Source organism: Notolepis coatsorum (genome assembly GCF_963971535.1).
Source record: "Notolepis coatsorum genome assembly, chromosome: 8".
NCBI lineage: Eukaryota > Metazoa > Chordata > Actinopteri > Aulopiformes > Paralepididae > Notolepis > Notolepis coatsorum.
Genome location: NC_140172.1, coordinates 134,728,680 through 134,750,563, shown reverse-complemented (window position 1 = coordinate 134,750,563; position 21,884 = coordinate 134,728,680).

The window sequence follows — 21,884 nt, the reverse complement described above, 5'->3', positions numbered from 1 at the left end:
CCCTGTACCCAAAAAATCCAAGCCTGCTTGCCTCAACGACTACCGCCCTGTAGCTCTCACCTCCATAGCCATGAAGTGCTTTGAGAAGCTAGTAAAGGGCTACATCTGCTCCTCCCTCCCCATCAACATGGACCCCCTGCAATTTGCATACCGCCCCAACAGGTCCACGGAGGACGCCATATCCCATGTGCTGCACACAGCAGCATCACACCTGGACAAGAGGCAGGGGAACTATGTGAGAATGCTATTCATCGACTACAGCTCGGCATTCAATACCATAGTCCCCTCCATACTCATAGCCAAGCTCAGGGACCTGGGCTTGGGCTATGACCTCTGCCAGTGGGTCTTGGACTTCCTGACTGGCAGACCCCAGGTGGTGAGAGCAGGCAACTGCACCTCCTCATCCATCACCCTCAACATAGGGGCCCCCCAGGGCTGTGTTCTGAGTCCCCTCCTCTACTCCCTGTACACACACGACTGTGTGGCTCAGCGGAGTAGCAATACAATCGTCAAATTTGCTGACGACACAGTGGTGGTGGGCCTGATCTCTGCCAACGACGAGAGGGCCTACCTGGAAGAGGTCAAGGTCCTGGCGGGATGGTGCCAGGAAAACAGCCTCTCCCTGAACGTCAGCAAAACAAAGGAGATGATTGTGGACTTCAGGAGGTCGGGGGTCAAGGACTACAGCCCCCTCAGCATCGACGGGGCACCGGTTGAGAGAGTCAACAGCTTCAAGTACCTCGGAGCCCACATATCCGAGGACTTGAAATGGACCATACACATTAACAGTGTGGTGAAGAAGGCACGACAACGCCTCTACTTCCTCAGGCGCCTAAGGAAGTTCCAAGTCAGCCAGAAGATCCTTAAGAACTTCTACTCATGTACAATAGAGAGCATCTTGACCGGCAACATCACCTCCTGGTTTGGGAATAGCACTGCAAAAGACCAAAGCAGACTACAAAGAGTGACACGTTCAGCCGAACGCACAATTGGAGGGGGGCTCCCCACCCTCCAGAACATTTACAACAAGCGTTGCAAGGGGAAGGCTAAGAGAATTATTAAGGACTCGAGCCACCCGAACAACTGCCTCTTTGAACTGCTGCCGTCAGGCAAGCGACACAGGAGTCTCAAGGCGAGCACAGAAAGACTCAGAAGTAGCTTCTATCCCCAGGCCATCAGGCTGCTAAACGAACAATGAATGAACACTACACAACAACAACCACCAAACACACATAGCACACACATCCACACGCACACACTCACTTTAAACAAACACACTGTAGCACCCACTACACACACTTTATAGCACACACCCACTTTAAACAAACACACTGTAGCACCCACTCCCCACACTTTATATTTATGGATGAAGGATTGCACTACAACTCGTACACCTTACTGTAAATTGTACCTAAAATTGTACCTCATCCCATTTCTGCTTTGCACTAGATAGTACTGTACATTAGTACACTGCATAGTATTGTGTATTGTATATTATATGGTAACTCAGAACATTGTACATATGTCTATACCGAACAACTGTGACCTCATTCTTCTTCTAAATTCATGCTATATTATGTTATTATGTTATTTGATACTATCTTGTCTAGCACAGTCTCTGGAGCGTAACAGTAAGAAGCATTTTGTATGAAAGTATTCTGTACTTCTGTATGACAACTATTAAAGAACTTGAACTTGACCTTGCGTGAGCCATTTAGCAACATAGCATTTATTTTTCAGCAAGAAACAAAGTGCAATAAACAAAAAAGGATACATTCACTGTGCGTTCTGCCTCATTTGTTGATGAAACAGAACCAACATCAACACAATTTACCACCAAGAGCGGAGAGTTTAGTCTCACAACTCGTTGTTGTTAGCTACATGCTAATGTGATTGGCATTCTCCATGTATATAGTTAGCATTGATGCTATCATACATTAACCTAGTAACGTTAACGCTAGTAGTATAAATCGATGTTTGGTGACGCCGGTGCGGCGGAAGCAGGAAGTAGCAGGGGCAGCGTGAGCCTCCCACGCGTTACTCCTCGCCACTGAGAGTTCGAGCTGCTGCGGTGAAAAGATGCGACAGGCTGCCTCCTCGTGTACCGGAGGGGACACGTGATGCAAGGCTTCTGTCCGCACTACAACCGACCAGTGGGAGGCATAGTCTAGCAACGTTCAAGACAGGGGAGGGAAGAATTGGATAATACGAAATTGGGATGGGAGAAAAATAGAAAATGGGGAGAAAAAGTGGATAAAAAAAGATTTCTGGAAGGTCAAAAATAAAAATGTCAAATGATATTTCCGTTGCCTTTTTTGAGTTGATCTAAATGTTACTGATTGCGTCTCATATCGATCGTAGGCACCTGAATCGAATCGTATCATGGCAGACTTTGTGATATCGGCAAATATCGTATTGTTGTCCAAAGAATCTATATCGTATCGTGATGAAACTGGTGATTCCCACCCCTAGTCTAACTGTAGGCGCAGGACCTGGATCCTCATATATATATATATATATATAAAACTTTTTTTATTTTAAATCAGTCAATGACAAGTATTTTATTTGAATAATGTTCATCATTGCCCATTGAAATCAATAACGAGGGTAAACATAAATGCAGGAACACTTTACAACATGCCAATGCCCAAGATAGCCTTGTATTGTAGGTGAAATACCTATGCATTAGAAATATTATTTTCCCAGCAAATCTCTTAGATACATCAATACTGTGCCATCAGAACAGTTTCATGTTTGTAGGTATTTAATGTAGGTTTGTAGGTATTTAATTATTTAATGTTCGCTGTTGGCAAATTGTCCTCATCTTGTTATGAGGAAATGCGTATTATAAGTTGATACATCTAGTGCTCTATCGTTTCGTGACTAATTTCAATTATAAATAGTCCTTTAACAAGTTTTTTTTGGACACTTACCAGTTGGACATACTTTTCTACACTTTAAATCGACCATGTCTTCTGTTAAACCGAAATCAAGCACCACGCGTGCAGGACACAAAACCTCTCAATTGACTGATCAGCCACCCTCACCGCACGCGCCAGCTGTTAACATGGACATGACTAACACCTCTGATCTAGGGGCCTTACAATCTATGCTGAACTCGCTGAAGAAAGATATTTATGGCAGAATTGACTCATTGGCAACTAACTTGAGAGCTGAAATCCATGCAGTGCGCACAGAGCTGGAGAGTATTTGGAACCATTGCTGCTGAAAATAAATTATTATGGTCAAACCATCTGCGAGTTGGAACGCGCGATGAGCAATCACAGTGACCAGCTCTCCTTGCTTGACTACACTATTAACGGATGGCGAGAAAACATGTATATAAACGTTGTTGGCCCTGAATGAGTTAAGAATAATACACATAAGCAAATAACAAACAAACAGATCTTTAGACAAAATGTAATAGAGGATATAATTGAGTCCTGAGCCTCTTCTTTCATGAATGTTAGGAAATTGGAGGGTAGATTTTTTTTTTATGATGATGATGATGAATAGTTTTATTTCGGTCTTTGTTTACAGATAAATAAAAAAAACACATGTGTGGACTTTCAAAAAGAAAAATAGGAAAAATCACAAATGTACATATTCAAAGTAAGCTCACACACAAAATCCAAACTCAATGACCGAAAAAAGGAATAGGCTGAAGCACATGCTTATTTTTGCCTATCCTTTACAATTCTTAAAAACTAAATATACTTTAATATAAGAAAGAACTATTTAAAGGGGTTATGCACTGCTATTCCTAGCACTATTTGGGCAACTTTACACACTTCCTGTGAGTCTATGTAACACATCTGTAATTTTTATTCCAAAAATAATCATTGTTTTATATTTCTAATCTTGTACTCAAAACCAGAATTTTTCAGCCTCATGAAAGCAGGCTATTATTGGCTTGGCTCCACCCATTCTGGCAGAATGCTTTGAGTGACAGCCACCCACCAAATAGCTCCGCCCATCTCCCCGTCAGAGATTAGGTTTCAGGTTACATACAAATATGGTATGTCATAAATATAGAGATGTAGCAGTACTGTCTATCTATATATATATAATATGTTACCATGAATTGAAATTGGGGGACCCTGATGTAAACAAGACGAAAGTCTTTCTCTGGTCTCCATCATAGCAGTACTGAGCAGTACTGTAGCAATACAAATATGGTATGTCATAAATATAGAGATGTAGCAGTACTGTCTATCTATATATATGTTACCACTATTTGTAAAAGCCACAACCACGTTACCATATTTGTAATAATGTAAATCATTGTGTCGTTGTACATATTGTGTATACACCGTTAGAAGCTAACATAGCTTAGCTTGGTAGCTATTGTGCTAACAACATATCCCGACGTCCGGCTCGCTGGCCGGCATGCACGCCCGACACAAAATGGTTCTCTCCTCTCTGTACACCCCCGTCCCCACGGGTACCCTGCCGGGGAGCCCATGGACGCGACAACGGCGGCAGCCGTAGGGTGCTCGAGCCCGCCGTAACGCTAGTGGTACACAATAGCTATGAGCTAACTAACGCTACGGCCGCCGCTGTTGTCGCGTCCACAAGCTCCCCGGCAGGACACCCGCGAGAACGGGGGCACACAAGGAGGAGAGAACCACCCCAAATCGAGCACTCATGCCGGCCGACAAGCCGGACACCGCGGTTGTTGTTAGCACAATAGTAGCCCACTGTGATGCACCGAGTGGGCCACCATTGATCAACATGCAGCGATGTGTAGCTTGCATGATGCGTGTGCAGTGCTTTGCCACACAGGTCTGAGAAGAGGACCTGCACATGATAGCAACCGGGAGCGTCGCGGAGCATTCAGCCTGCTGGCTACCTAGATCCACTTCAACCAGCCGAGCGTCGGGAGCTCCAGCAGCTTGTCGATGTGCTAATAGCCTGGAGCCAGCTACCGTTAGCTTGCAGAGGCTATTAGCACACCGACAAGCTGTTTAGCCAGCAGGCTGAATGCTCCGCGACGCTGGTTGAAGTGGATCTAGGTAGCCAGCAGGCTGAATGCTCAACGACGCTCCCGGTTGCTAACGCCGGCCCCGGCTGGTGCTAAGTAGCTAGCGATCGCTCCCGAGTCCCGAGAGCTAACGCCGGTCTGTCTGTCGAAGACCGAGGGAACCGCATCAGGCTTCAGCTGATTAGTGATCTTCTGGACAAACCTTCCACCCTGCAGGTAGCAAGAATGGAGGCGGGCATTACTAAAACCACAGAGCCAATCACATCACTGTGCGCTATAAACAGCGCCCTGTGACGTGCACCAGGTCGTCAAATCAACATGACCTGATTTACTAGAGGCAAAGAGGGGATGGGCTGTAGCTGAGGAATTCGCCAATATAGTATTTAGGCCCAAAAACACATTGATACGAACTCCTATTACTATAATACAATGCTAGAGACTGAAAAATGACATTTATAATGCATAGCACCTTTAAAATATGCTGCAAGATATAATTTTTTTTCTTTTTCTTTAACACTGAGTGCCGACAATGTGTTATGTCGTCTTATCATGCCCCCCGTTGAGTACCGACGACGCGAAACGTAGTTTTATTTTTTTATTAGCGATCTGAATTCATATTTCATCAACCGAGTCTCTCGTTGGTACAGCAGCCCCTCCAGGAGCTCAGATGGGAAAATACCGCCCCCTATCGTCTATCCCTATCTATCCCTGCAGGCCATTCGATTATACTGGTGGATCTGTGTGGGGGGAGCCTCCTCGCTGGCGAGGGATGTTTGAAAGCAGCCTGGAATTAGTGATGCACCGATGTGAAAATTGTGGCCGATACCGATAACCGATATTAATATTGCTGTTCTGGCCGATACCGATATTTACCGATGTCGATATCTCTGTATAGAAAACACTTTTTTATGATAATCAAATAAAGAGCTATTTCCAAAACGCATTTTTTTTTTTTTTTAACTTTTGTAACTTATTTTCAGAAATGACAGATATTTTGAAACTATTTAAGGCCAAAACATGTAAAAAGAAAAAAAAGACAAAAAAAATATATATATATTTTTTAATATCGGCCCTATCTTGATATCGGACCGATACCGATGTGTAAAAAAACTGCCATATTGGCCGATATATCGTGCATCACTACCTGGAATATATATTTACAGCAGCCAATAATCAATCAATAAACGCGATCGATATTTGGAATGGCGATCAGGAATTGGAATAATCTTTTTGGAGAACATCTGATCTAAGGTAAGGAGTCTATGTTACCAGTTTTAGGATAATCAGAGCTGTATTCTTAAGCATTACATCACGCGCAGGAGTGGGTTGTGACAATTAGGCATGGTCTAATTGTCACAACCCACGACTGCGCGTGGTGTAATGGCTTTTATACAACTGGCACATTCATCCAACCTTATTGCTATACAATAAACACACATTAATTGAAGATTTATTGAAAAAACCATCCGCCAGAAAAAGTAGTTCCCAAAAAAAATAAAAGAGAAGTTGCCTCCATGTGGAAGCAGCTCGGAAGTGCATCCAACTGTTCTCAGTAGGACATCCAACAAACTAACACATCCAACTGTCTCTCAACTAAGACATCCAACAAACTAAGACATCCAACTGTCTTTCACCTAGACATCCAACAAACTAACACATCCAACTTTTCTTTAGTTTTTAACCTACTTTCTATAGAAGCAGCTGGGAGGTGCGCTGTTTTAAGTGAGCGTGGGTTATTGAATTGATTGATTGATTGATTGATTGATTGATTGCTAATTTTATTACTGACCGCCTTGTTTCCAACTGGTTAAGTTTAGGCCCTCTTTCGAAGTTGGTTAAGGTTAGAGTTTGGAATCAGGGCTGGTGGTCTATCGCCCTGCTCTAAAGACAAACTCTAACCTTAACCAACTTCGAAAGAGGGCCTAAACTTAACCAGTTGTAAACAAGGCAGCTCGCTTCTATAGCGTGCATAAGTACACATATACTATCGATAATCTAGCGTTTATTTGAAAACGATTCATAAATGCCGTTTATGAGGGAATCTTTCTATTTTCCGAAAATTTTCGAGAAAACAATAGCTTTTCGAAATGCTATAAAAAGGATATGAACCGATTAAAAAACAATCCGTTTCGACAATGTTGACTGCAAACAAGTCATTGATAAGCGACGGCCAGATTAGACATATAGCCATAATTTAAAACATAGATTATGCGTTTTTAACGCTAACATTGAAGTGGGTGGCGGCATTCAAGGGGGTTAAAAGGAAAACACGGCCGGCATAAATGTTTGATGTTTTACTCAAAACTGTACTCCTGAATTCTTTTATCCTTCAGGGCCTTTTTAAATCTCCCCTGAGAGGTACACAACTTCAACCCATCACTAAGACTATTCCACAATTGAACTCCCGAAATTGAAACACACTTTTACATTAGTTCTTACCTTTTTATATGTTTTAAGAATACACAACCCTCTTAAATTATACTTTCCTTCTCTTGGTTGAAAGAGACATTGAATACAAGCTGGTAGGTTCTTACTCTTAGCACGAAAAATTATCTCCAAGGTTTTTATGTAAACCATATCTACAAATTTTAATGTGCAGGACTTTATGAATAATGGATTTGTCGATTCAAGATAACTAGCTTTATTTATTATTCTAATAGCTCTTTTCTGTAGTTTAATAATAGGATCTATATTTGTTTTATAAACATTGCCCCAGATCTGGGGCAGAAGGAGACAGCAACTAAGTAAATACTCCACTGTTTTGCTCATTCACTTGAATATTTGATAGTATTTACAGTATATTTTAAGTGACTTGAATGTTACATGGATAGTATTTACAGTATATTTTAAGTTACATGAATGTTATGTGGATAGTATTTACAGTATATTTACAGATATATTACAGAATATTAGATCTATATACTTAACTGTATTTAAAATCAACTATACTTAATTCTCCTCCATTACAACTGTGAGAACTGTCGAGACATGTGGCTACACAAGACCAACAAATGTTTTTATCATGTATTAATTGGTAGACAAAGTTGAATGTTTAAAAATATAAAAAATTAAATATAATAATGGTTTAACAGTAATTTGACATGCTAAATATCAGATTTACATTGGATCTAGTTCTCACATCAAATGTTGTTTCTACCTCTAGCAGAAATCTGTGGGTCTTTTCCTTAAATTTTCTTAACATACTAAATAGAGTGGTTAGCTAATGCTTAAATGAAGAGTCTTGAACACTGAACTCTCCACACACATGAGCACACACACAACACACACACTGCAGTGTTTCCCTTATATGCATTCAGCAGCGGCGCTGCGCCACTGAGACTTAGTATGTTAGTATTTATATTATCTATTAAATCATCTATATCTATGTTCAATACAAATAGTGTACAAGTGTTGAGGCATGTCATTAATCTCGACATTTACTTTGATTACAACTACACTGCAAAAAAAATTATCTTATCAAGTGAATATATCTTGTATTTGGTACAATAAGTCTATATTGAGTAGAATTATCTTGAATTATCTTATCCCACTGGCAGATAATTTAGCTTTTTTCTGATTTTGGTCAATTTAATCTTGTTTTAAGAAAACGAGATTAACATTTTCTTAAAACAAGATTAAATTGACCAAAATCAAGAAAGAAATAAGCAAAATTATCTGTGGAATAAGATAATTCAAGATAATTCTACTCAATATTGGACTTATTGTACCAAATACAAGATATTTTCACTTGATAAGATTTCTTTTTTTGCAGTGTACAAATATGCAGCTACCTGGGCCTCCAGAGCACTTCTAGTGTCAGCGGACACACCAAAAACATCCTAGCAAATTCACACACACATGACTCCATGAACATGAACATGAATAACCTATCTCGAACAATTCTAAGGTAGTTTTAAGTTATTTCTCCGGCAGCGTGCGGGAATATGGATTCCGGCGGCACGTGCGCACGCACAAATATGGATTACGACAGAGTGCGCGCACCACAGCACCGCTGTAGAATATTTTTTCAGGGGAAACACTGCACTGTATACGCTCACACACTAACAGTCACTTTAGCATGAACACACAACACACACACACACACATGCTGCACACGCTCACACTCAACGGTCACTTTACACAATGAAAAGGTCACGTAAAAAAAAATAGAAAAGAACGGGAGTGGTTCTTGTATAGTAAATAGATGGATACAGCAAGATAGAATGAATGAATGTGAATGCATGTGAATTAATGTTGGTGGTGGTCGGAGGGGCCGTAGGCGATGATTATTCGCCTCGCTTCCGTGAGTCTGCCTCAGGGCAGCTCTGGCTGCAATTGTAGCTTACCACCGGTATGACTGTGTATGAACAAATAATGGACTCTGTGAAGCGCTCTGAGTCAGAGAAGAGCGCTATATAAATCCAATCCATTATTATTTATTATTATTATAGCATAAGGATATATAGTATAACTGTAGATTGTATAGTATAGTATTGTATAGTAGTGTACATAAGACCCAGTGCCTCATCCGTAGCTAACATTGTATTGCACTATCGCAGGACCTTAGCATGTCTTTACCATGCTTTTTGTAAACTTTATGTACATTATACCTGTTATGTCTTATTCTTATTACTTGTATTATTGCACAAATGTCTTATTCTTATTACTTGTATTATTGCACAATCGCTGCGGGCATGACCTCCTGCATTTCACTGGATGCTTGTATACCGTGACAAATCAAACTCTTGACTTGACGCCTTCCATTCTCTTAGCTCTCCTGGCTGCAATTCAAGCCAACAGGGGGAACACAGGACACAGATATTCCAGAATGAAGTGCTCCAAATAGTTAGGCTAAACATGAACACATTAATTTGATACAATGAAAAATTAGGAGAGAAAGCTATGGAGACAAAGACAGACATACAAATATACTGGAGCGGAGGAAGGAGAAGACAAAATGAAGATGAGAAAGAAACATGACATACTGATATCCTGGTGGTCTGTGGGCTCCTCCTTCAGCCCAGTGGAAATATCCATGGGTGGGTCCAGTGTGTCCTGAGCCTCTTCTTTTTTAATCATCAGTAGGTCTCTGGGTGGATCTGGGGCAGAGGGAGACACAACTCAACATATAAGGTGTCTACAGGTATCAGCAAGTTAAAAGTAGTACTTTTTTTTAAAGACCTTTAGTTTTAATGCCAGTTTAAGGCAAATAGATAACTGCACAAGATAAATAATATTTGTTCAAATGTTTACTAATGTGAAAAGATATATGTGTCCTTAATGATATTAATCACTACAATATTCTTATAACCAGTTAAATTTATGTACAGCCTTACAGCCAGTTAAATTACCAAGTGAGCCAAGGGCTCCTGTAGTCCTACTTTTTATAAGAGTGTATTGGGCTACTTGTGTCTTCTGTGGTTGGTAGGGTTTATTCAGGCTAGGTCTATATCAAGGTAGAACAACCATTTCCATGCTGAAGGTAATTTAGACCCCACAGCTGTATTCTTATGGTGGTTCTCAAATACATGGCTGTTAAATAGACATGTAAATCCCACCCCAGGGGAATCATAGTCACATTTCCCCTACTGCATTAACGTCTCTTTTCAATGTCCATTGTTTGGTCCACTGCTTCAATAAGGCACATTATTCTGGTGTTTTCCCCTTGTAGCTCATTGTCTGTTCCACCACACTCTTTCTTTAACCAGAATGAACATTACTATTTGTTCCAAGTGCATAATTTGCAACATATAGATTACATGGCTACTATCACATTAAATTATAGCAATTAAATCAACTTCACAAATACCATTAATTCACTGAGCAACATAGATAAACATACTTTTACATTTAACTACTTGCAGTAGTGTAAGACTGTTAACTCAAACTCAACTCCTACTTTAAACTTTGACTAAATGCATTTGTGAAATGTACTTCATAAAACCGTATAACCAAATTCACGGATAACAAATACGTTTAACCTTATTCAGAAGAATTGTCAAGTGTTCAGGGCCACAACATTGAACATAAGTAACGTGTCTACTAGATAACTAACTAGCAGGAATACGAAGTTAACTGTTAGCCACGCGAGGTAGATTCTCACTGATGTTAGAACTATTGGTTTGAATTAAAAAGCTGTAACGTAAAATGATCGGTCTGTCTTTTGAAATAAGACTCACGGTGTAAGAATAATGTCCATGAGAGCTTTTGATTTAACAAACCTGTTCTCATCTTAGGCTTCATCATAACATCTCAGACATCCAGCAGCCTGGTCATCGATCTCTCCTTCATAGTTACTCTTCTAGTTATTTACCAAGACTCCAGATATCTCTACAGAAGCTGCCATGTCTCGTTGAATAGCGATATCAGTAGCGTATGTATTCGCGTAACTAACACATTTAAAAAGAAATCAACATTAGTATGCTAGCTCTGAAGCTGAAACCGGGCAGGGGCGGTTACATTAACAGTAGAACAACGCTGCCTGTGATAGGACAGTGTCAGGGACCCACTGAGTATGGTGCGCCGTGATTGGGACAGTAATACACTTCCGGTATTTTCAGTTTATGGGAAGTAAAATAATTATTTATGGTGTCTGTGCTGACACTGAGAAGGAAATTAGGGGAGGAGAAGTGAAAGAAATGATCTGTTGAAATGCGAAGTGACGATTAAAAGTGTTGCAATTGCAGTGTGGTGGCACTCATATGGCATCTTTTCGGGGATGCCAACACTTTGAAAAGGCAAAGCATGTCCAGGAGGTTAGAGAGCAGCATAGGATTTCGTATGCAGAAGCTCTAAAGAAAATGTATGTTAGTTCTCACTCTCAGATGGCCCCATCGGTATCCCCACGTTCCCCACTCCATCCATTACCATCTGATTCAATTGTGGTGAAAAAAAATTAATGCCATTTATTGGCATTAATGGTTAATGTGGTGGTGTGCGTGTGCGCTACCAAGGGGTCAAGGAGGGACGCAACCAGGTCAGACGCCATAAAGGTGGTGGCTATCAGGCAGCAGGGAGGTTCTTGGGAATGGGAACGTGTGATGATGGAAAAGAATTGCATACATTTATCATATGGCAAACATTGACTGGCAAGTGAAGTCACCTACGCCACAGGGGAGGGAGGTAGAGGCAATTGATGTGGATCAAAGAGAGGAAGATTATGAATAAAAGTAACTAATTATCATGTTCTGTAATTTGCAATGGAATGCATGGAGCTTAATTGCAAATGGACAAGAACTCAATACATTTGTTGATATAAAGGGTAAGCCTGACCTGATATGTGTGCAAGAGACATGGCTAAAGGCATGCCTTGACTTTGTAATCCCAGAGTATGACAGTGTACGAGAAGATCGTAAAGAAGGGACAGGAGGGGGATGTGCAATATTTGTTCGGACAGGGGTGCAATACCAACGGGGTGGCACTTACAACTCCACTGGAGTGTATGGCAATGAGGGTGTGGGGGCTAGGGGGAGCACGGTAGGATGAATGTTGTTAACTTATATAACCCGTGTGTGCCTCTTAGTTTGAGGGAATTAGAAAATGTAGTAGATGAGGTGGGGGACTTTAATGCACATAACCCACATGTGGGGGAGCAAAGACAGGGACAAGAATGGGGAAGTGGTAGAGGAACTAATGGATGGGAAACCATTGAAGAGAACACATTAGGAAGTGACCACTTCCCGATAGTTGTGGGTTTTGGCCAGGCCTTGTTAGTGGAGGAAGATATGAGGCCAAGGTCACTAGACTATAGCAAAGCTAAATGGGATGAATTTGCTGAGCGGTGTATAAGGGGACTGGACAGTGTTAAAGGGGACGGGACAATAGATGAGTGGAACAATAGCCTATGTGGAATGATAAGGGATAATGTGAATCACTGTATTCCTAGGGAAAAAGCTGTAAAACAAAAGAGTGTTCCATGGTGGAATAAAGGGTGTGATGAGGCAGTGAGGGAAAGAAATAGAGCCTATAGGGTGCTAAGGAAGTATCCAGGGCAGGAGAATGCTATAGAGTACAAGCGGTTGAGAGCAGTGGCCAGGAGAATCATAAGATCCGCTAAGAGAGAGTGTTGGAGGAGATACTGTGGAAGACTGAGGGAGGATACAACAGTAGGGGAGGTGTGGGCAGTAGTCCGGTGAATGTCAGGGGTTGTTAAGCGGGAAACCCAACACTATCGGGAAGTGGTCACTTCCTAATGTGTTCTCTTCAATGGTTTCCCACCCCCCTTTCCCTGCTAACTCTGGAGATGCTATAGCTAAATCAATGCATGACACCCTCCCTGTTCTGACCGCTTGTACTCTATACTATAGCATTCTCCTGCCCTGGATACTTCCTTAGCACCCTATAGGCTCTATTTTTTCCCCTCACTGCCTCATCACACCCTTTATTCCACCATGGAACACTCTTTCGTTTTACAGCTTTTTTCCTAGGAATACAGTGATTCACATTATCCCTTATTATTCCACATAGGCTATTGTTCCACTCATCTATTGCCCCGTCCCCTTTAACACTGTCCAGTAAGATGAAAATAATTAGACAATATGAAGACTACGAAAAGGATTAGACTCTGGAGTTATCGTTTGCTTATTTTTTGCTTTTCTACATGTTGGATTGTTCATTTGGTGCTTGTTTTTGTTCTAGTTGTTTTGTTTTGGATTTGTTTAAATTAGCATTTTAGTGCAAGGAATGGTTGTATGCACTGTTCATTTGTTGCTCGTTTTTGTTCTAGTTGTTTTGTTTTGAATTTGTTTAAATTTGCACTTTAGTGCAAGTAATGGTTGTATGCGCCGACCATCAAATTTACTTTATTTAATTGGATAGGGGGCAGGTATTAATAAGAATGTATTCTTCTTCCTGCTCCTTTTCGCTTATGGGTGTATTTGATTATAATAACTAAATTAATTATAGGAATTTGTAATGAACTCTAATAAAAAAAAAAAAATTATATCAAACCTAGTTGGCCTCCCATCATTCATACACACCAACCCACGCCTCTTCATTAGTTCCTCTACCACATCCCCTTCTTTGCTCCCCACAGTGGGTTATGTGCATTAAAATCCCCCACCCATATCACTGGAGTCCCCACCTCATCTACTACATTTTCTAATTCCCTCAAACTAAGAGGCACACACAGGTTATATAAGTTAACAACATTCATCCTACCATGCTCCCCCCACACCCTCACTGCCATACACTCCAGTGGAGTTGTAAGTGCCACCCGTTCTAGAAGAAGGGGGAGTGATTGCTACAAGTCATGTGCAAAAAGCCAGTCTGTGTGTGAAAAAGTTTCAGGAAGTTCATAGCGGGGTGAATATTGGGGAGGAGGGTATTAGGATGAGGAACGAGGTAGTAAGAGCATAGATATCTATATAGAACATATAGATATCTATGAGTAAGAGAGCAAAAGTACAAGCTTGAGATGAGCCAGGATAATGTTGATTCCAGTCATTTGTTCTTTTCATTGGATGAGCTACACAGAGAAATACAAAGAGGGGGTAAAACAGCGCCAGGGAAAGATGGCCTATAGGGTATGAGGTGTATAAAAAATTGGATGACGTAATGTTGGAAGAGATACTAGCGCGCTCATGAATACAGTGTGGGAGGAAGGCGTTATCCAGGTGGAATGGAGGCATGCTCTGGTCATCCCTATCCTAAAACCAGGAAAGGAAGCCACAAAACCAGGTTCCTATAGGTCAATTGCACTCACGGCTGTTTTGTGTAAAGTTATGGAGAGGATGGTGACAGATCGGCTTACATATAAGCTGGAGAAGCAGGGAAGGTTCACACCATTATGATTAATGATATATTTCAAGAGGTGGGGGCAGGATTTGGGCTATCGTTGTTCGCTGATGATGGGGCAATTTGGAAAAGAGGGGGGAATATTATGTTTTTAACAGGAAAGATACAAGGGGCACTGGATAAAGTGGTAGACTGGGCTGAGAAGTGGGGGTTCAAAATGTCTGTGGAAAAGTCCAAATTAGTTATTTTCACTGATAAAACAAATACTGGAGGTCTGGGTCTCTCTACGTACAGCAAGCCAGTAGAAAGAGTCAAGGAATTTAAGTTATATATCATCTGGCTTCGCGTCTCGCTCTGCCTACTGAGATACATCACTATCTCCAGCACCTAGTGTGCTCTGGGAAACAAAAACAAATGCACCCACTTGCACGTGACCACGCCACTCCCATGCGTCCTCTATATTACGCCGGAAGTGGTCACGCCTCACCCATCCTCATTCGTTTCCAATGCGGAAGCAGCTCAGATGCACTTCTGAACTGGAGATTGTTATGAAGCGTAAGGAGAAATTACACAATGTTGGGAATTCGCCAGAAGTTTGCCAGCCCCCGGAACCTTCTCGGCACGTCCTAACAGCGCGGCGGTCCTGTCCTGTTTTTTCCTCGTCGCATGACAGAGGACCGAGGGACTTCGCGCAACGGTTGGCAGTCGGCCACGTCGTGCCCAGGTAGGACCTGCGCTAGCAGGCATTGGTACTGGCATGGGTAATACTGCTCGTTGTCTCGTGAGACGACCGAGTGATGTATTGGCGCAGGGGGCGGGATATTTGGATAAACGTGGTCATCATGACTCACTTTTGAGATGTTTTTCCAAGTATCCTAGCGCGCAGCTAATGCTAATGCTACAATGTTGGGGCGCCGTTCCCATGTACCCTGCCGGGGCTGTCTTTACTCTTCCCTCCTCTTAACCATTCATGCTGACGGTCAATCGGTGTCTAATGTTGGGGGTTTAGTGGAGGCTTATTTACCCTTTACATGGGTGGATGGGCTGACGACAGGGCTCAGGGCAGGTGTGCATTTTGTGAATCTATGAATCGCGTGAGGTTTTGAGGTTATTCAGTTTTTGACCCAGCCGCAAGCTATAACCGCAGGGAGGGCTAGGATGCTGTCAACGGTTGTTCACAGGCATCTTGGTTGGAGCAATCTCCCCTTGAGGAGGGGAGGGGTCTCCTCCTCAGGGCTCCCCTCTCCGCGGGTGGACCTTGGTCTGTCCACGGAGGCGCGGCGGTATTTGACCTGGGCTCCACGCCGCCCCACACCGCGCAGCCAGAGGTGAGAGCACGGCCTTGCCAGCGGCTGCGGCGAGGCCCCCGGCCAGCGGCCATGTTTCCCCTGCATGAGATACCCTGGACAGGAAAACAGGTGATCACAAGGCAGACAGCCTCAGCGGCCCGAGGGATCGGCTATATTAGATGGGCACGCCCTAAAAACCGTTGCCATCTAGCTGTGTCTAGCACGCTCTCTGGTTACTCCCCCCCACTACGGTACGGGACTCAGGGCTCTGATTTGTCCCCTTTGGCTGCGGGCCGTGTTCTTCCAGTGACGCGCAAGCGGCCCCACATTTCGCTTCTCATGGAGACAGGAGCTGACACCCAGTTGCTAGCTAGGCCTGGGTCTGTCTATGAGAATGCTGTGCTGTCAAGCGGCTCCCACACCACACGTCCTGCGTCTGTGTTTGGTGAGCCTGGTGTTGTATCTGTCGACGGAGCAGGGTTCCCTGTATCTAAAAAATTTTGTCAGAGGGGGAACTCTAGGCCCAGGAGGTTGCAGCGTGGGTTCCCCCCAGCCCCACCCTCGCCAGGCCGGGTATTACGTTAGTGCCTCCCCCGTCTGGACTTCCGATCCCGCGGTGGTCAGTTAGGCACGCGTAATTTTGGTGGTAGTAATATCACTACAGGGCTACGGTGTGTAGAGACCCACCCTATCGGGCAGTTTGGGACCACACCATGCATGTCCAGCTGCAGAGCAGGCTGTCCTCAGCAAGCTAAGCCGAGAAGATGCTCAGCGGGGGAGCCTATGTCACCAGGGGTGATGGCCGCTCCCCCCCTTTCAGACCGCCCCTTCTGTCGGGGTCCCCCCCCCTTGGGTGCGATTGCCTCGTTGGTAGAGTCAGGGTGCGATATCCTGGCTCCGCGGACACCCTGCTCACGCGGTTGGCGAGACCAGGGTTGACGACGCACAGCGGGAGGGACTGGGCCACCTATCTACGATTCCTAGCGGACCAGCGGCAGTTGGCGGTGGGGGCGCTTTGGAATTTTTACCACGTATCCCAATCTTCCCTCCTAGGGCATCCCTCTCAGAGCGGCGGCGAGTGGATGTTCTCGGCGCGCTCGGGAGGTTCCGTCCTAGCACGGTTACGGCGCTGTCCGTAATGCGCCTGCTCGGTATGATGGCATCTGCTCATTCTGTGGTTCCTCTTGGCCTCCTCTTCATGAGGAGGATACAGAGGTGGTTTTCCAGTATGGAAATAGACCCGGTGAGAGACAAGTGGAAGCGGCTGAAGGTTCCCATGTCAGTACTGGGGGACCTCGCCCTCACCAGCGGAATCCCCATGGGCAGCAGGCTGTAACACGTCACAGTCTTCACCGACGCCTCCCTCACGGGGTGGGGGATGGACGTGTCGGGCCAACGCAGTAGGGGGCAGCTGGCAGGACCATGCTGCCCGGTCTGCACTACATTTTAATGTGTTGGAATTGAAGGCAGTCCTTCTGGTCTTCAAACGGCTCGGCCACCTTGTGGTGGGCAAGCATGTTTTGATCAGGATGGACAACACGACGTCAGCATCGTATATCGACAGACAGGGAGGAGTACGCTCCCCCGTCTGCACCGGGCGGCGGTCGAGCTCTGGCTATGGGCGTCTCTCAATCTGCGCAGCCTGAGGGCTCTCCACATCCCCGGCAGGGAGAATGTGGGTGCGGATATGATGTCGTGGGGCGGTCCTCACCCCGATGAGTGGGGACTACGTCCAGACATAATCAGACAGGTCTGGGACAGATTCGGGGAGGCCGTGGTGGACCTGTTTGCGAGCAGACAGTCCCACCATTGCCCCTTGTGGTTCTCGGTCAGTCGGAAGGACAACCGCTCTCTGGGGGTGGATGCCTTCTCGATGTATCCGTGGCCCGCCCGGGATTCTGTACGCGTTCCCCCCATACACCTGATAGCTCAGCTGTTGGAGCGGGTACGTCGGGAGCGCAGGACTTTGATCCTGGTCACGCCAGACCGGGCCATGGCTGTGTGGTTCCCGGCCCTGATTCAGCTCTTGGTGGCCCGGCGTGGCCTATTCCGAGGTCGTCGCGGGCCTTCTCCCAGGCACACGGGACGCTGTTTTTGCGTCCTGTTCTGGGGCAGCCATTGATGGTTTGGCTGCTGAAAGGGTGAATCTGGAGGAGATGTGTCTGAACCCTACTGTGGTTAACACCATCCGGAACGCACGCGCTCCATCCACTACCGCGGTTTACGCTGGGAAGTGGCATATTTTTCAGGAGTGGTGTGAGGTTGGGGGCCTGGACCCAGTGTCTTGCCCCCTGGACTCGGTTCTTTCCTTCCTCCAGTCTATCCTGGATAGGCTGTCGGCCTCGACGGTGAGGGTATACGCCACGGCTATATCAAGTTCAAGTTTCAAGTTTCTTTAATAGTTGTCATACAGAAGTACAGAATACTTTTATACAAAATGCTTCTTACTGTTACGCTCCAGAGACTGTGCTAGACAAGATAAGTATGAAATAAAATAGTATAGCATGTAATAGAAGTAAAAATAGAAGTCACAGTGTTCAGTATAGACATATGTACAATGTTTGATGCAGAATAGAAGTAACTGAGTTACCATACAATATACAATATACTATGCAATGTACTAATATACAATACTATATAGTGCAAAGCAGAAATGGGATGAGGTACAATTTAGGTACAATTTACAGTAAGGTGTACGAGTTGTAGTGCAAATCCTTTACCAATAAATATAAAGTGTGTTTAGGTGATCTAAAGTGTGGAAAGTGGGTGCTGCAGTGTGTTGTTTGTTTAAAGTGAGTGTGCGCGTGTGGATGTGTGTGCTGTGTGCATTTGATGGTTGTTGCATAGTGTTTATTGTTCGTTGAGCAGCCTGATGGCCTGGGGATAGAAGCTTCTTCTGAGTCTCTCTGTGCTCGCCATGAGACTCCGGTATCGCTTGCCTGACCGCAGCAGTTCAAAGAGGCAGTTGTTTGGGTGGCTGGAGTCCTTGATGATTCTCTTAGCCTCACCCCTGCACCGCTTGTTGTAAATGTTCTGGAGGGTGAGAAGCCCCCCTCCAATTGTGCGTTCGGCTGAACGTGCCACTCTCTGTAGTCTGCTACGGTCTTGTGCGGTGCTATTCCCAAACCAGGAGGTGATATTGCCAGTCAGGATGCTCTCTATTGTACATGAGTAGAAGTTCTTAAGGATCTTCTGACTGACTTGGAACTTCCTTAGGCGCCTGAGGAAGTAGAGGCGTTGTTGTGCCTTCTTCACAACACTGTCAATGTGTGTGGTCCATGTCAAGTCCTCGGAAATGTGGACTCCGAGGTACTTAAAACTGTTCACTCTCTCAACCGGTGCCCCGTCGATGCTGAGGGGGCTGTAGTCCCTGACCCCCGACCTCCTAAAGTCCACAATCATCTCCTTTGTTTTGCTGACGTTCAGGGAGAGTCTGTTCTCCTGGCACCATCCCGCCAGGACCTTGACCTCTTCCAGGTAGGCCCTCTCGTCGTTTGCATAGATCAGGCCCACCACTACTGTGTCGTCAACAAATTTGATGATTGTGTTGTTGTTCCGCTGAGCCACACAGTCATGTGTGTACAGGGAGTAGAGGAGGGGACTCAGAACACAGCCCTGTGGGGCCCCTATGTTGAGGGTGATGGATGAGGAGGTGCAGTTGCCTGCTCTCACCACCTGGGGTCTGCCCGTCAGTAAGTCCAAGACCCACTGGCAGAGGTCATAGTTCAAGCCCAGGTCCCTGAGCTTGGCTATGAGTTTGGAGGGGACTATGGTATTGAATGCTGAGCTGTAGTCGATGAATAGCATTCTCACATAGTTCCCCTGCCTCTTGTCCAGGTGTGATGCTGCTGTGTGCAGCACATGGGCTATGGCGTCCTCCGTGGACCTGTTGTCACGTGGGCTTTGAGGGCGATACGCTGTTTAGCCACCCTCTAGTGAAACGTTTCCTGCTTGGCGCTCGGCGTCTCAAGCCTGTGGAGCGTTCTCTGTCTCCGAGTTGGGACCTCCAACTGGTCCTGGGTCGGTTGTCGGGGGCCCCGTTTGAGCCTCTTGAGCAGGCGCCGTTGGATCGGATGTCTTTTAAGACCGCGTTCCTTTTGGCCATCACCTCCGCTAAGCGCGTGGGTGAGCTGTGTGCTCTCTCGGTGCGGCCTGAGTGCCTGTCTATTCGGGCCCATAGCGGGGCGACTCTGAGGCCTAATCCGGTCTTTGTGCCAAAGAATATCCGGAGCTCTTTTCGCTCCAGGGATATTGTGATTCAGGCGTTTCATCCTCCGCCTTCACCTGTCGTGTCCTGTCCGTGCACTGGGGGTTTACCTTAGTCGCATGCAGGGTCTCAACTGTTTGTTTATTACGGTGGCCCTCGCGCGGGTGAGACGCTGTCCAAGCAGCGCCTGTCACATTGGTTGTGCGAGGGCATTGCCCTTTGCTACACGTTGGCTGGACAGGTTCCCCCCAGGGGCGTCAGGGCGCACTCCACTCGTGGTGTGGCGGCCTCTGCTGCCCTGTTAGGGGGGGCCTCGTGGAGGACATCTGTGCTGCGGCCTCCTGGTCCTCCCCGAGTCCTTTCGTTAGGTTTTAGCTCATGGACATGACTGGGGGTTCTGTTTCCCAGGCGGTCCTGAGGTCCGGGACCTCTCCTGCATCCCGCCATCAGGTGGGCTAGCAGGGGTGTGTGGGTGTGGACCGCAGGGTGCTGTGTCACACGTGGTCCCGCTTGCGCTGTGCGTTCGGGGGTGCCTGGTTCCCCTTTTTTTTCGCATTTTGGTGGAGTTGACTGCCTCCCCCCTTTCGTTAGGACGGGCGGGTGGACGGGACTCCCCTCCTCCCTGGCTGGGGCTTACGGGCCCTCAGGGCAGGGCTGTACGCTGCGATGATCTCGTCGCAAATTGCCCCTTTAATTGGCCGTTGCGATTGGTAAATAATATTTGGGGGCGGGCTTGCGAGTAGGGATTTCAAGCCTTGCATTCGCATTTCACTCCTAAATGATCCAAGGCGTGTGATGACGCTGAGCACTCAGGTATGATCAGCGGGGAAAATCAACTGAGCACTCACTCTGATAGACTGGCTGACTGTCTGATTTAGCTATGAAGAAAAGTAAAGTTAGTAGTAGGGATGGGAATCGATGGTTCCTAACTGGGTTTTGGCCATATGCTCCCGAAATTCTCCCGCTGTTTGGCTGCTTCTATGTGCGGTGAAAACTACTCTAAATGCTTTAGAACCTAGTCATTGATTTAGTTCAGGGTTAGCCGCGGAGCTAACGCTAGCTAACGTGAGCTAATCAAGCTCACAGAGAGAGATAAACAGCTGACAGCAGGTAGTACAGGTACAAATACAATAAAACAAGGGGTGGGGGCTGTTGTGTAAACCTTGTGTCGCGTCAATCTGGTCCACACGTTACTCGTTCATATCTCAGCCCGTGCTGAGATATGCCCATTCCGCGGTCTGTTAATAAAGTTTTCAATCAGACAGATGTATGGAAAGGCTTTTATTATAACATTCGTTGAGGTAAAATCATTATGCCTCATTTAGTCATCCTGCAGAGCACTGGTCTCCTACTCGTGGGCCGCGGGGAGCTAATGTTAGTAGCTTTGTTGTTGTCAACACACAGGGCATTCAGGAAGTCAAAAACTAATGCGCTTGCCGATTGGTGCTAAGAACAGCAGGGCGGGTGCAAGCGTTGTGACGTAATTGGCAGACTCTACTGTCAATCAAAATTATTCTGTTTTCCGTCAGAATGAATGAATGAGAACTTTATTAACAGATTGCATAATGGGTACAATACAGTACAGGAGGATGAAGACCAGAGAAAGACTTTCGGCTTTTTTACATAAGGGTCCTCCATTTTCAATTCATCAAAACATTTAGAGACATAC